Genomic DNA, 13,696 nt, shown 5'->3' with positions numbered 1-13,696 from the left:
ATCGGAGGGGCTGAAACAGAGGGGCTGAAACAGAGGGGCTGAAACAGAGGGCAAGAAACAGAGGGGCTGAAACAGAGGGGCTGAAACAGAGGGGCAGAAACAGAGGGCGAGAAAAAGAGGGGCTGAATCAGAGGGGCTGAATCAGAGGGGCTGAAACAGAGGGGCTGAAACAGAGGGCGAGAAACAGAGGGGCTGAATCAGAGGGGCTGAATCAGAGGGGCTGAAACAGAGGGGCTGAAACAGAGGGCGAGAAACTAAGGGACTGAATCAGAGGGGCTGAAACAGAGGGGCTGAAGCAGACGGGCTGAAACAGAGAGCCTGAAACAGAGGGGCTGAAACAGAGGGGCTGAAATAGAGGGGCTGAAACAGAGGGGCTGAATCAGAGGGGCTGAAACAGAGGGCGAGAAACAGAGGGGCTGAAACAGAGGGCGAGAAACAGAGGTGCTGAAACAGAGGGGCTGAATCAGAGGGGCTGAAACACAGGGGCTGAAACAGAGGGCGAGAAACAGAGGGGCTGAAACAGAGGGCGAGAAACAGAGGGGCTGAAACAGAGGGCAAGAAACAGAGGGGCTGAAACAGAGGGCGAGAAACAGATGGGCTGAAACAGAGGGGCTGAAACAGAGGGGTTGAAACAGAGGGGCTGAAACAGAGGGCGAGAAACAGAGGGGCTGAAACAGAGGGCAAGAAACAGAGGGGCTGAAACAGAGGGTGAGAAACAGAGGGCGAGAAACAGAGGGACTGAAACAGAGGGGCTGAAACAGAGGGTGAGAAACAGAGGGGCTGAAACAGAGGGCGAGAAACAGAGGGGCTGAAACAGAGGGTGAGAAACAGAGGGGCTGAAACAGAGGGGCTGAAACAGTGGGGCTGAAACAGAGGGGCTCAAACAGAGGGCGAGAAATAAAGGGGCTGAAACAGAGGGCGAGAAACAGAGGGGCTGAAACAGAGGGCGAGAAACAGAGGGGCTGAAACAGAGGGCGAGAAACAGAGGGCGAGAAACAGAGGGGCTGAAACAGAGGGGCTGAAACAGAGGGCGAGAAAAAGAGGGCGAGAAACAGAGGGGCTGAAACACAGGGGCTGAAACAGAGGGGCTGAAACAGAGGGCAAGAAACAGAGGGCGAGAAACAGAGGGGCTGAAACAGAGGGGCTGAAACAGAGGGCGAGAAACAGAGGGGCTGAAACAGAGGGGCTGAATCAGAGGGGCTGAAACAGAGGGGCTGAAAAAGAGGGCGAGAAACAGAGGGGCTGAAACAGAGGGGCTGAAACAGTGGGGCTGAAACAGAGGGCGAGAAACAGAGAGGCTGAAACACAGGGCGAGAAACAGTGGGGCTGAAACAGAGGGCGAGAAACAGAGGGGCTGAAACAGAGGGACTGAAACAGAGGGGCTGAAACAGAGGGGCTGAAACAGAGGGCGAGAAACAGAGTGGCTGAAACAGAGAGCGAGAAACACAGTGGCTGAAACAGAGGGCAAGAAACAGAGGGCGAGAAACTAAGGTACTGAATCAGAGGGGCTGAAACAGAGGGGCTGAAACAGACGGGCTGAAACAGAGAGCCTGAAACAGAGTGGCTGAAACAGAGGGGCTGAAATAGAGGGTCTGAAACAGAGGGGCTGAATCAGAGGGGCTGAAACAGAGGGGCTGAATCAGAGGGGCTGAAACAGAGGGGCTCAAACAGAGGGCGAGAAACAGAGAGGCTGAAACAGAGGGCAACAAACAGAGGGGCTGAAACAGAGGGCGAGAAACAGAGGGGCTGAAACAGAGGGGCTGAAACAGAGGGGCTGAAACAGAGGGCGAGAAACAGAGGGGCTGAATCAGAGGGGCTGAATCAGAGGGGCTGAAACAGAGGGGCTGAATCAGAGGGGCTGAAACAGAAGGCGAGAAACAGAGGGGCTGAAACAGAGGGCGAGAAACAGAGGGCAGAAACAGAGGGCGAGAAACAGAGGGGCTGAAACAGAGGGGCTGAAACAGAGGGCAAGAAACAGAGGGGCTGAAACAGAGGGCGAGAAACAGAGGGGCTGAAACAGAGGGGCTGAAACAGAGGGGCTGAAACAGAGGGCGAGAAACAGAGGGGCTGAAACAAAGGGCGAGAAACAGAGGGGCTGAAACAGAACGGCAGAAACAGAGGGGCTGAAACAGAGGGGCTGAATCGGAGGGGCTGAAACAGATGGGCTGAAACAGAGGGGCTGAAACAGAGGGCAAGAAACAGAGGGGCTGAAACAGAGGGGCTGGAACAGAGGGGCAGAAACAGAGGGCGAGAAAAAGAGGGGCTGAATCAGAGGGGCTGAATCAGAGGGGCTGAAACAGAGGGGCTGAAACAGAGGGCGAGAAACAGAGGGGCTGAATCAGAGGGGCTGAATCAGAGGGGCTGAAACAGAGGGGCTGAAACAGAGGGCGAGAAACTAAGGGACTGAATCAGAGGGGCTGAAACAGAGGGGCTGAAACAGACGGGCTGAAACAGAGAGCCTGAAACAGAGGGGCTGAAACAGAGGGGCTGAAATAGAGGGGCTGAAACAGAGGGGCTGAATCAGAGGGGCTGAAACAGAGGGCGAGAAACAGAGGGGCTGAAACAGAGGTCGAGAAACAGAGGTGCTGAAACAGAGGGGCTGAATCAGAGGGGCTGAAACACAGGGGCTGAAACAGAGGGCGAGAAACAGAGGGGCTGAAACAGAGGGCAAGAAACAGAGGGGCTGAAACAGAGGGCGAGAAACAGATGGGCTGAAACAGAGGGGCTGAAACAGAGGGGCTGAAACAGAGGGGCTGAAACAGAGGGCGAGAAACAGAGGGGCTGAAACAGAGGGCAAGAAACAGAGGGGCTGAAACAGAGGGTGAGAAACAGAGGGCGAGAAACAGAGGGACTGAAACAGAGGGGCTGAAACAGAGGGGCTGAAACAGAGGGTGAGAAACAGAGGGGCTGAAACAGAGGGCGAGAAACAGAGGGGCTGAAACAAAGGGTGAGAAACAGAGGGGCTGAAACAGAGGGGCTGAATCAGAGGGGCTGAAACAGAGGGGCTCAAACAGAGGGCGAGAAATAAAGGGGCTGAAACAGAGGGCGAGAAACAGAGGGGCTGAAACAGATGGCGAGAAACAGAGGGGCTGAAACAGAGGGCGAGAAACAGAGGGGCTGAAAGAGAGGGGCTGAAACAGAGGGGCTGAAACAGAGGGCAAGAAATAGAGGGTCTGAAACAGAGGGGCTGAAACATAGGGGCTGAAACAGAGGGCGAGAAACAGAGGGGCTGAATCAGAGGGGCTGAATCAGAGGGGCTGAAACAGAGGGGCTGAAACAGAGGGCGAGAAACTAAGGGACTGAATCAGAGGGGCTGAAACAGAGGGGCTGAAACAGACGGGCTGAAACAGAGAGCCTGAAACAGAGGGGCTGAAACAGAGGGGCTGAAATAGAGGGGCTGAAACAGAGGGGCTGAAACAGAGGGCGAGAAACTAAGGTACTGAATCAGAGGGGCTGAAACAGAGGGGCTGAAACAGACGGGCTGAAACAGAGAGCCTGAAACGGAGTGGCTGAAACAGAGGGGCTGAAATAGAGGGTCTGAAACAGAGGGGCTGAATCAGAGGGGCTGAAACAGAGGGGCTGAATCAGAGGGGCTGAAACAGAGGGGCTGAAACAGAGGGCGAGAAACAGAGAGGCTGAAACAGAGGGCAACAAACAGAGGGGCTGAAACAGAGGGCGAGAAACAGAGGGGCTGAAACAGAGGGGCTGAAACAGAGGGGCTGACACAGAGGGCGAGAAACAGAGGGGCTGAAACAGATGGCGAGAAACAGAGGGGCTGAAACAGAGAGTGCGAAACAGAGTGGCTCAAACAGATGGCGAGAAACAGAGGGGCTGAAACAGAGGGCGAGAAACAGAGGGGCTGAAACAGAGGGCAAGAAACAGAGGGGCTGAAACCGAGTGGCTGAAACAGAAGGGCTGAAACAGAGGGGCTGAAACAGAGGGCGAGAAACAGAGGGGCTGAATCAGAGGGGCTGAATCAGAGGGTCTGAAACAGAGGGGCTGAATCAGAGGGGCTGAAACAGAAGGCGAGAAACAGAGGGGCAGAAACAGAGGGCGAGAAACAGAGGGGCAGAAACAGAGGGCGAGAAACAGAGGGGCTAAAACAGAGGGGCTGAAACAGAGGGCGAGAAACAGTGGGGCTGAAACAGAGGGCGAGAAACAGAGGGGCTGAAACAGAGGGACAGAAAGAGAGGGGCTGAAACAGAGGGGCTGAATCGGAGGGGCTGAAACAGAGGGGCTGAAACAGAGGGGCTGAAACAGAGGGCAAGAAACAGAGGGGCTGAAACAGAGGGGCTGAAACAGAGGGGCAGAAACAGAGGCCGAGAAAAAGAGGGGCTGAATCAGAGGGGCTGAATCAGAGGGGCTGAAACAGAGGGGCTGAAACAGAGGGCGAGAAACAGAGGGGCTGAATCAGAGGGGCTGAATCAGAGGGGCTGAAACAGAGGGGCTGAAACAGAGGGCGAGAAACTAAGGGACTGAATCAGAGGGGCTGAAACAGAGGGGCTGAAACAGACGGTCTGAAACAGAGAGCCTGAAACAGAGGGGCTGAAACAGAGGGGCTGAAATAGAGGGGCTGAAACAGAGGGGCTGAATCAGAGGGGCTGAAACAGAGGGCGAGAAACAGAGGGGCTGAAACAGAGGGCGAGAAACAGAGGTGCTGAAACAGAGGGGCTGAATCAGAGGGGCTGAAACACAGGGGCTGAAACAGAGGGCGAGAAACAGAGGGGCTGAAACAGAGGGCGAGAAACAGAGGGGCTGAAACAGAGGGCAAGAAACAGAGGGGCTGAAACAGAGGGCGAGAAACAGATGGGCTGAAACAGAGGGGCTGAAACAGAGGGGTTGAAACAGAGGGGCTGAAACAGAGGGCGAGAAACAGAGGGGCTGAAACAGAGGGCAAGAAACAGAGGGGCTGAAACAGAGGGTGAGAAACAGAGGGCGAGAAACAGAGGGACTGAAACAGAGGGGCTGAAACAGAGGGTGAGAAACAGAGGGGCTGAAACAGAGGGCGAGAAACAGAGGGGCTGAAACAGAGGGTGAGAAACAGAGGGGCTGAAACAGAGGGGCTGAAACAGTGGGGCTGAAACAGAGGGGCTCAAACAGAGGGCGAGAAATAAAGGGGCTGAAACAGAGGGCGAGAAACAGAGGGGCTGAAACAGAGGGCGAGAAACAGAGGGGCTGAAACAGAGGGCGAGAAACAGAGGGCGAGAAACAGAGGGGCTGAAACAGAGGGGCTGAAACAGAGGGGCTGAAACAGAGGGCAAGAAACAGAGGGCGAGAAACAGAGGGGCTGAAACAGAGGGGCTGAAACAGAGGGCGAGAAACAGAGGGGCTGAAACAGAGGGGCTGAATCAGAGGGGCTGAAACAGAGGGGCTGAAAAAGAGGGCGAGAACCAGAGGGGCTGAAACAGAGGGGCTGAAACAGTGGGGCTGAAACAGAGGGCGAGAAACAGAGAGGCTGAAACACAGGGCGAGAAACAGTGGGGCTGAAACAGAGGGCGAGAAACAGAGGGGCTGAAACAGAGGGACTGAAACAGAGGGACTGAAACAGAGGGGCTGAAACAAAGGGCGAGAAACAGAGTGGCTGAAACAGAGAGCGAGAAACAGAGTGGCTGAAACAGAGGGGCTGAATCAGAGGGGCTGAAACAGAGGGCGAGAAACAGAGGGGCTGAAACAGAGGGGCTGAAACAGAGGGGCGGAAAGAGAGGGGCTGAAACAGAGAGCGAGAAACAGAGGGGCTGAAACAGAGGGGCTGAAACAGAGGGCGAGAAACAGAGGGGCTGAAACAGAGGGCGAGAAACAGAGGGGCTGAAACAGAGGGCGAGAAACAGTGGGCGAGAAACAGAGGGACTGAAACAGAGGGTCTGAAACAGAGGGGCTGAAACAGAGGGCGAGAAACAGAGTGGCTGAAACAGAGGGCGAGAAACAGAGTGGCTGAAACAGAGGGCAAGAAACAGAGGGGCTGAAACAGAGGGCGAGAAACAGAGGGGCTGAAACAGAGGGGCTGAAACAGAGGGGCGGAAACAGAGGGGCTGAAACAGAGAGCGAGAAACAGAGGGGCTGAAACAGAGGGGCGGAAACAGAGGGGCTGAAACAGAGGGTGAGAAACATAGTGGCTGAAACAAAGGGGCTGAAACAGTGGGGCTAAAATAGAGGGGCTGAAACAGAGGGCGAGAAATAGAGGGGCTGAAGCAGAGGGCGAGAAACCGGGAGTCTGAAACAGAGGGCGAGAAACAGAGGGGCTGAAACAGAGGGCGAGAAACAGAGGGGCTGAAACCGAGGTGCTGAAACAGAGGGGCTGAAACAGAGGGCGAGAAACAGAGGGGCTGAAACAGAGGGCGAGAAACAGAGGGGCTAAAACAGAGGGGCTGAAACAGAGGGCGAGAAACAGTGGGGCTGAAACAGAGGGCGAGAAACAGAGGGGCTGAAACAGAGGGACAGAAAGAGAGGGGCTGAAACAGAGGGGCTGAATCGGAGGGGCTGAAACAGAGGGGCTGAAACAGAGGGGCTGAAACAGAGGGCAAGAAACAGAGGGGCTGAAACAGAGGGGCTGAAACAGAGGGGCAGAAACAGAGGCCGAGAAAAAGAGGGGCTGAATCAGAGGGGCTGAATCAGAGGGGCTGAAACAGAGGGGCTGAAACAGAGGGCGAGAAACAGAGGGGCTGAATCAGAGGGGCTGAATCAGAGGGGCTGAAACAGAGGGGCTGAAACAGAGGGCGAGAAACTAAGGGACTGAATCAGAGGGGCTGAAACAGAGGGGCTGAAACAGACGGTCTGAAACAGAGAGCCTGAAACAGAGGGGCTGAAACAGAGGGGCTGAAATAGAGGGGCTGAAACAGAGGGGCTGAATCAGAGGGGCTGAAACAGAGGGCGAGAAACAGAGGGGCTGAAACAGAGGGCGAGAAACAGAGGTGCTGAAACAGAGGGGCTGAATCAGAGGGGCTGAAACACAGGGGCTGAAACAGAGGGCGAGAAACAGAGGGGCTGAAACAGAGGGCGAGAAACAGAGGGGCTGAAACAGAGGGCAAGAAACAGAGGGGCTGAAACAGAGGGCGAGAAACAGATGGGCTGAAACAGAGGGGCTGAAACAGAGGGGTTGAAACAGAGGGGCTGAAACAGAGGGCGAGAAACAGAGGGGCTGAAACAGAGGGCAAGAAACAGAGGGGCTGAAACAGAGGGTGAGAAACAGAGGGCGAGAAACAGAGGGACTGAAACAGAGGGGCTGAAACAGAGGGTGAGAAACAGAGGGGCTGAAACAGAGGGCGAGAAACAGAGGGGCTGAAACAGAGGGTGAGAAACAGAGGGGCTGAAACAGAGGGGCTGAAACTGTGGGGCTGAAACAGAGGGGCTCAAACAGAGGGCGAGAAATAAAGGGGCTGAAACAGAGGGCGAGAAACAGAGGGGCTGAAACAGAGGGCGAGAAACAGAGGGGCTGAAACAGAGGGCGAGAAACAGAGGGCGAGAAACAGAGGGGCTGAAACAGAGGGGCTGAAACAGAGGGGCTGAAACAGAGGGCAAGAAACAGAGGGCGAGAAACAGAGGGGCTGAAACAGAGGGGCTGAAACAGAGGGCGAGAAACAGAGGGGCTGAAACAGAGGGGCTGAATCAGAGGGGCTGAAACAGAGGGGCTGAAAAAGAGGGCGAGAACCAGAGGGGCTGAAACAGAGGGGCTGAAACAGTGGGGCTGAAACAGAGGGCGAGAAACAGAGAGGCTGAAACACAGGGCGAGAAACAGTGGGGCTGAAACAGAGGGCGAGAAACAGAGGGGCTGAAACAGAGGGACTGAAACAGAGGGACTGAAACAGAGGGGCTGAAACAGAGGGCGAGAAACAGAGTGGCTGAAACAGAGAGCGAGAAACAGAGTGGCTGAAACAGAGGGGCTGAATCAGAGGGGCTGAAACAGAGGGCGAGAAACAGAGGGGCTGAAACAGAGGGGCTGAAACAGAGGGGCGGAAAGAGAGGGGCTGAAACAGAGAGCGAGAAACAGAGGGGCTGAAACAGAGGGGCTGAAACAGAGGGCGAGAAACAGAGGGGCTGAAACAGAGGGCGAGAAACAGAGGGGCTGAAACAGAGGGCGAGAAACAGTGGGCGAGAAACAGAGGGACTGAAACAGAGGGTCTGAAACAGAGGGGCTGAAACAGAGGGCGAGAAACAGAGTGGCTGAAACAGAGGGCGAGAAACAGAGTGGCTGAAACAGAGGGCAAGAAACAGAGGGGCTGAAACAGAGGGCGAGAAACAGAGGGGCTGAAACAGAGGGGCTGAAACAGAGGGGCGGAAACAGAGGGGCTGAAACAGAGAGCGAGAAACAGAGGGGCTGAAACAGAGGGGCGGAAACAGAGGGGCTGAAACAGAGGGTGAGAAACATAGTGGCTGAAACAAAGGGGCTGAAACAGTGGGGCTAAAATAGAGGGGCTGAAACAGAGGGCGAGAAATAGAGGGGCTGAAGCAGAGGGCGAGAAACCGGGAGGCTGAAACAGAGGGCGAGAAACAGAGGGGCTGAAACAGAGGGCGAGAAACAGAGGGGCTGAAACAGAGGTGCTGAAACAGAGGGGCTGAAACAGAGGGCGAGAAACAGAGGGGCTGAAACAGAGGGCGAGAAACAGAGGGGCTGAAACAGAGGGCGAGAAACAGAGTGGCTGAAACAGAGGGCGAGAAACAGAGGGGCTGAAACAGAGGGGCTGAAACAGAAGGGCTGAAACAGAGGGCGAGAAACAGAGGGGCTGAAACAGAGGGCGAGAAACAGAGGGGCTGAATCAGAGGGGCTGAAACAGAGGGCGAGAAACAGAGGGGCTGAAACAGAGGGGCTAAACCGAGGGGCTGAAACAGAGGGGCTGAAACAGAGAGGCTGAAACAGAGGGCGAGAAACAGAGTGGCTGAAACAGAGGGCAAGAAACAGAGGGGCTCAAACAGAGGGCGAAAAACAGAGGGGCTGCAACAGAGGGGCTGAAACAGAGAGCGAGAAACAGAGGGGCTAAAACAGAGGGCCAGAAACAGAGGGGCTGAAACCGAGTGGCTGAAACAGAATGGCTGAAACAGAGGGGCTGAAACAGAGGGCGAGAAACAGAGGGGCTGAATCAGAGGGGCTGAATCAGAGGGTCTGAAACAGAGGGCCTGAATCAGAGGGGCTGAAACAGAAGGCGAGAAACAGAGGTGCCTAAAGAGAGGGCCTGAATCAGAGGGGCTGAAACAGAAGGCGAGAAACAGAGGGGCTGAAACAGAGGGCGTGAAAGAGAGGGGCAGAAACAGAGGGCGAGAAAGAGTGGGGCTGAAACAGAGGGGCTGAAACAGAGGGCGAGAAACAGAGGGGCTGAAACAAAGGCGAGAAACAGAGGGGCTGAAACAGAGGGGCAGAAACAGAGGGGCTGAAACAGAGGGGCTGAATCGGAGGGGCTGAAACAGAGGGGATGAAACAGAGGGCGAGAAACAGAGGGGCTGAAACAGAGGGCGAGAAACAGAGGGGCTGAAACAGAGGTGCTGAAACAGAGGGGCTGAAACAGAGGGCGAGAAACAGAGGGGCTGAAACAGAGGGCGAGAAACAGAGGGGCTGAAACAGAGGGAGAGAAACAGAGTGGCTGAAACAGAGGGCGAGAAACAGAGGGGCTGAAACAGAGGGGCTGAAACAGAGGGGCTGAAACAGAGGGCGAGAAACAGAGGGGCTGAAACAGAAGGCGAGAAACAGAGGGGCTGAATCAGAGGGGCTGAAACAGAGGGCGAGAAACAGAGGGGCTGAAGCAGAGGGGCTGAAACAGTGGGGCTGAAACAGAGGGGCTGAAACAGAGGGCGAGAAACAGAGAGGCTGAAACAGAGGGCGAGAAACAGAGTGGCTGAAACAGAGGGCAAGAAACAGAGGGGCTCAAACAGAGGGCGAGAAACAGAGGGGCTGAAACAGAGGGGCTGAAACAGAGAACGAGAAACAGAGGGGCGGAAACAGAGGGCCAGAAACAGAGGGGCTGAAACCGAGTGGCTGAAACAGAAGGGCTGAAACAGAGGGGCTGAAACAGAGGGCGAGAAACAGAGGGGCTGAATCAGAGGGGCTGAAACAGAGGGGCTGAAACAGAGGGGCTGAATCAGAGGGGCTGAAACAGAAGGCGAGAAACAGACGGGCTGAAACAGAGGGCGAGAAACAGAGTGGCAGAAACAGAGGGCATGAAACAGAGGGGCTGAAACAGAGGGCGAGAAACAGAGGGGCTGAAACAGAGGGGCTGAAACAGAGGGGCGGAAACAGAGGGGCTGAAACAGAGAGCGAGAAACAGAGTGGCTGAAACAGAGAGCAAGAAACAGAGGGGCTCAAACAGAGGGGCTGAAACAGAGGGGCTGAAACCGAGTGGCTGAAACAGAGGGCGAGAAACAGAGGGGCTGAAACAGAGGGCGAGAAACAGAGGGGCTGAAACAGAGGTGCTGAAACAGAGGGGCTGAAACAGAGGGCGAGAAACAGAGGGGCTGAAACAGAGGGCGAGAAACAGAGGGGCTGAAACAGAGGGCAAGAAACAGAGTGGCTGAAACAGAGGGCGAGAAACCGAGGGGCTGAAACAGAGGGGCTGAAACAGAGAGGCTGAAACAGAGGGCGAGAAACAGAGTGGCTGAAACAGAGGGCAAGAAACAGAGGGGCTCAAACAGAGGGCGAAAAACAGAGGGGCTGCAACAGAGGGGCTGAAACAGAGAGCGAGAAACAGAGGGGCTAAAACAGAGGGCCAGAAACAGAGGGGCTGAAACCGAGTGGCTGAAACAGAATGGCTGAAACAGAGGGGCTGAAACAGAGGGCGAGAAACAGAGGGGCTGAATCAGAGGGGCTGAATCAGAGGGTCTGAAACAGAGGGCCTGAATCAGAGGGGCTGAAACAGAAGGCGAGAAACAGAGGTGCCTAAAGAGAGGGCCTGAATCAGAGGGGCTGAAACAGAAGGCGAGAAACAGAGGGGCTGAAACAGAGGGCGTGAAAGAGAGGGGCAGAAACAGAGGGCGAGAAAGAGTGGGGCTGAAACAGAGGGGCTGAAACAGAGGGCGAGAAACAGAGGGGCTGAAACAAAGGCGAGAAACAGAGGGGCTGAAACAGAGGGGCAGAAACAGAGGGGCTGAAACAGAGGGGCTGAATCGGAGGGGCTGAAACAGAGGGGATGAAACAGAGGGCGAGAAACAGAGGGGCTGAAACAGAGGGCGAGAAACAGAGGGGCTGAAACAGAGGTGCTGAAACAGAGGGGCTGAAACAGAGGGCGAGAAACAGAGGGGCTGAAACAGAGGGCGAGAAACAGAGGGGCTGAAACAGAGGGAGAGAAACAGAGTGGCTGAAACAGAGGGCGAGAAACAGAGGGGCTGAAACAGAGGGGCTGAAACAGAGGGGCTGAAACAGAGGGCGAGAAACAGAGGGGCTGAAACAGAAGGCGAGAAACAGAGGGGCTGAATCAGAGGGGCTGAAACAGAGGGCGAGAAACAGAGGGGCTGAAGCAGAGGGGCTGAAACAGTGGGGCTGAAACAGAGGGGCTGAAACAGAGGGCGAGAAACAGAGAGGCTGAAACAGAGGGCGAGAAACAGAGTGGCTGAAACAGAGGGCAAGAAACAGAGGGGCTCAAACAGAGGGCGAGAAACAGAGGGGCTGAAACAGAGGGGCTGAAACAGAGAACGAGAAACAGAGGGGCGGAAACAGAGGGCCAGAAACAGAGGGGCTGAAACCGAGTGGCTGAAACAGAAGGGCTGAAACAGAGGGGCTGAAACAGAGGGCGAGAAACAGAGGGGCTGAATCAGAGGGGCTGAAACAGAGGGGCTGAAACAGAGGGGCTGAATCAGAGGGGCTGAAACAGAAGGCGAGAAACAGACGGGCTGAAACAGAGGGCGAGAAACAGAGTGGCAGAAACAGAGGGCATGAAACAGAGGGGCTGAAACAGAGGGCGAGAAACAGAGGGGCTGAAACAGAGGGGCTGAAACAGAGGGGCGGAAACAGAGGGGCTGAAACAGAGAGCGAGAAACAGAGTGGCTGAAACAGAGAGCAAGAAACAGAGGGGCTCAAACAGAGGGGCTGAAACAGAGGGGCTGAAACCGAGTGGCTGAAACAGAGGGCGAGAAACAGAGGGGCTGAAACAGAGGGCGAGAAACAGAGGGGCTGAAACAGAGGTGCTGAAACAGAGGGGCTGAAACAGAGGGCGAGAAACAGAGGGGCTGAAACAGAGGGCGAGAAACAGAGGGGCTGAAACAGAGGGCAAGAAACAGAGTGGCTGAAACAGAGGGCGAGAAACAGAGGGGCTGAAACAGAGGGGCTGAAACAGAGGGGCTGAAACAGAGGGCGAGAAACAGAGGGGCTGAAACAGAAGGCGAGAAACAGAGGGGCTGAATCAGAGGGGCTGAAACAGAGGGCGAGAAACAGAGGGGCTGAAACAGCGGGGCTGAAACAGAGGGGCTGAAACAGAGGGGCTGAAACAGAGGGCGAGAAACAGAGAGGCTGAAACAGAGGGCGAGAAACAGAGTGGCTGAAACAGAGGGCAAGAAACAGAGGGGCTCAAACAGAGGGCGAGAAACAGAGGGGCTGAAACAAAGGGGCTGAAACAGAGAGCGAGAAACAGAGGGGCTGAAACAGAGGGCCAGAAACAGAGGGGCTGAAACCGAGTGGCTGAAACAGAAGGGCTGAAACAGAGGGGCTGAAACAGAGAGCGAGAAACAGAGGGGCTGAAACAGAGGGGCTGAAACAGAGGGGCGGAAACAGAGGGGCTGAAACAGAGAGCGAGAAACAGAGGGGCTGAAACAGAGGTGCGGAAACAGAGGGGCTGAAACAGAGGGTGAGAAACATAGTGGCTGAAACAAAGGGGCTGAAACAGTGGTGCTAAAATAGAGGGGCTGAAACAGAGGGCGAGAAATAGAGGGGCTGAAGCAGAGGGCGAGAAACCGGGAGGCTGAAACAGAGGGCGAGAAACAGAGGGGCTGAAACAGACGGCGAGAAACAGAGGGGCTGAAACAGAGGTGCTGAAACAGAGGGGCTGAAACAGAGGGCGAGAAACAGAGGGGCTGAAACAGAGGGCGAGAAACAGAGGGGCTGAAACAGAGGGCGAGAAACAGAGGGGCTGAAACAGAGGGGCTGAAACAGAGGGCGAGAAACAGAGGGGCTGAAACAGAGGGCGAGAAACAGAGGGGCTGAAACAGAGGGCGAGAAACAGAGGGGCTGAATCAGAGGGGCTGAAACAGAGGGCGAGAAACAGAGGGGCTGAAACAGAGGGGCTGAAACAGAGGGGCTGAAACAGAGGGCGAGAAACAGAGAGGCTGAAACAGAGGGCGAGAAACAGAGTGGCTGAAACAGAGGGCAAGAAACAGAGGGGCTGAAACAGAGGGGCTGAAACAGAGGGGCTGAAACAGAGAGCGAGAAACAGAGGGGCTGAAACAGAGGGCCAGAAACAGAGGGGCTGAAACCGAGTGGCTGAAACAGAAGGGCTGAAACCGAGTGGCTGAAACAGAGGGCGAGAAACAGAGGGGCTGAATCAGAGGGGCTGAATCAGAGGGGCTGAAACAGAGGGCCTGAATCAGAGGGGCTGAAACAGAAGGCGAGAAACAGAGGGGCTGAAAGAGAGGGCCTGAATCAGAGGGGCTGAAACAGAAGGCGAGAAACAGAGGGGCTGAAACAGAGGGCGTGAAACAGAGGGGCAGAAACCGAGGGCGAGAAACAGTGGGGCTGAAACAGAGGGGCTGAAACAGAGGGCAAGAAACAGAGGGGCTGAAACAGAGG

Source organism: Chiloscyllium punctatum, chromosome 32 (assembly GCF_047496795.1).
Source record: "Chiloscyllium punctatum isolate Juve2018m chromosome 32, sChiPun1.3, whole genome shotgun sequence".
Lineage (NCBI taxonomy): Eukaryota > Metazoa > Chordata > Chondrichthyes > Orectolobiformes > Hemiscylliidae > Chiloscyllium > Chiloscyllium punctatum.
Note: the sequence above shows the minus strand (reverse complement) of the source record.